We start from the raw sequence: 2,527 nt of genomic DNA, 5'->3' as shown, positions 1-2,527 counted from the left end.
AGGAAAGGGGACCTGTGATCTGAGTGACAGTGTTCTGGAAATAATCCCAGGACTGGCTAGCCCTCATGTAGTGTTCACTATGGGCCAGACTGTGTCCATATATACAAATTGCTTGAGCCCTTGCAACAACCATAGGAGCTTGACCCAGTGGTCATCCTTGTTTATGGGAGATGGAACTGAGGTAGATTAATACTTGTCCAAGGTCACACAGCTTCTCTGATGGGCGTCAGGATTCACACCCAGGCACTCTGATTCCAGAAGCCTGATCTCTTCTACAAACAAAAATAACACTTCAGTTTGTACCTGCTAATAGGAAGAACGCTCAAAAAGGGACCCAGATCCAGGCACTGAAATCAGGAGAAGCTGGCACTATGGAAGGGACACCAGGAATCGGGTGTTACAGACACTGTCCCCATCAGAAGGGGACATAAAGGGGCTGCTGGGAGGCTCCCTTCTGTACAGGCACCACATTAGCATCAGTGGTGGGAGTTGAAAACTGGACCATCTCACTGTCTACTGGGGCCAGACAGATACCGCTAGCACCGTGGGGAGTTCTGTGGTGCTGTGCTGTGCCAGCAAACATGGAGAGTGGGGGAGGGACAGAGAAGCTTTCTGGAGAAGGTGAGTTTGACAGGGATCTTTCTGGAGAAGGTGATTTTGACAGGGATGAGTAGAGGCCATGTTCCAGAAACATGGGCCAGCAAGGGCCTAGGATGACTTTAAAAAAAAAAAAAAAGTTTGTTATTGGGAAATAGAGGTGAGGCCAGAAGAGGTGTATTGTGGAGCTGCAGACGGAGGCAGCAGGGATTCTGAAGGAGCAGCCACGGGGCCAAGGAGCTTGGAGTCCCCAGATGTGACCCTGCTCCGTTCCATTCTGACAACTAGATGTTGTATGAGAAAAGTGAGCAGGAATTGAATTTCAAAGAAATAAAGGAGCAAGGACAAACATTCAAGAGTTGCTTTCCTCACTAATCAAGCACACACAGAAGGATGACATGTCCCTGTATTTTCTACCTTGCAATAAATCAGTGTTAAATTGTTTTTAAAAAAATTTTTAGGAGGGGAAGTTAGGCAGGACTTGGATTGGCTCTGGAGTGAAGAAAGGGAGGAGACCCAAAGTGGCTTCGGAGTTTGGGCTGGAAGTTCTGGATAGCAACTATCCCCAAAGGCTGCACAACTATTTTGGAAAAGATACTTGGTTTTAATAAGAAGCACAAATGACCTTTGAGAAATGGGACATAAAGTGCAAGCATGCTATTATAACACACAGACCTTGAGTATCAGAATTTGAAGGCCCTTCAAAACATTACCCAAAAGCTACCATGCAAAAGGGTTTGCTGCCTCTCAAAGGTGATGGGAATATTATGAGGGAAAATTTCCTCTGGGTTATAGAGTCTGAATAACTATTGCTGCCCAATAATGTTGACAGCAATAATAATGAGGAGCTCAGCCAGTCTTGTAAGGGTTTTCTCAGTGCCCAGCACTGTCTTCTTTACACTGAACTAACTCCATCTCACTGTGACTGTGCGGTAGGAAGGCTTGTCCCCATTTGACATTTGAAGAATCAGAAGCATGGTGTAGTTAGGAGTCCTTCCCAAGGACATACCTGTCCTCTCTTCCTTGTCCCCACCCCCCCACCCACGCAACACTGAGGCTGCCCCAGCTTCTTCAGAAATTCTCCATAGTCCCCTTCCCTGGGCTTCAAGGCACAGCTTCCCATCCCACCTTCGGCATGTACTCCAGGGCTGATTCAACTCCCCTCACCGAGAGACTGAATGCCTTGGGGTCAGGTCCCCTTCAGACCTAGGAGGCTCGGATCTGCCTTTCCCCAGCCCTGCCTTTGGACTCCTACAGCGAGCTCTAGTTGAGAGCAGGGGTGGTGTTACCACAAAAGGAACTCTTCCCCTTGTAAGACCAGGCTGGGGGGGGGCGGTCCCCTCAAATGAAGTCTTCTAAAAAGATGAGAAAATACCATGGAGCTTCGATATCCTATGGACCCCCTTCCTGAGGCCGCAGTCTTGTCAGTTTATTGACCCCTGCTTGTATCTTTAAATATGACTACAGGCTAAGCACCATATATGACCCATGACTCCCGTGAAAACCTTCACAGCACAGCCTTGGGTTTACACCAAAGCAGCACGGCTCAGCCTTGACTGCACACTGGGCGTCCCCTGGGAAGCTTTTAAAGAAATACCAGGGGCTCCTAGGTGGTTCAGTTGGTTCTGCGACTGACTCTTGCATTCTGCTCAAGTCATGATCCTAGGGTTGTGAGATAGAGCCCCATTTCCGGCTCTGTGTTGGGTGTGGAGCCCGCTTAAGATTCTCTCTCCCCTTCTGCCCAGCCCCAACCCCCACCTCTTGCATACATTCGCTTTCTCTTAAAAAAAAAAATAATAATAATAATAATGCCTGGGTTCCCTCCTTCAGGCATCCCAGTTCAGTTGAGGAGCCCAGGCTAAACCCTAAACCATGTGTGAAAACTACCAGGGAGTGAATGCACCCATCATGGCCAGAGCCCCTCCCAGCT

Source organism: Neovison vison, chromosome 4 (genome assembly GCF_020171115.1).
Source record: "Neovison vison isolate M4711 chromosome 4, ASM_NN_V1, whole genome shotgun sequence".
In the NCBI taxonomy this organism is placed as follows: Eukaryota; Metazoa; Chordata; class Mammalia; order Carnivora; family Mustelidae; genus Neogale; species Neogale vison.
Note: the sequence above shows the minus strand (reverse complement) of the source record.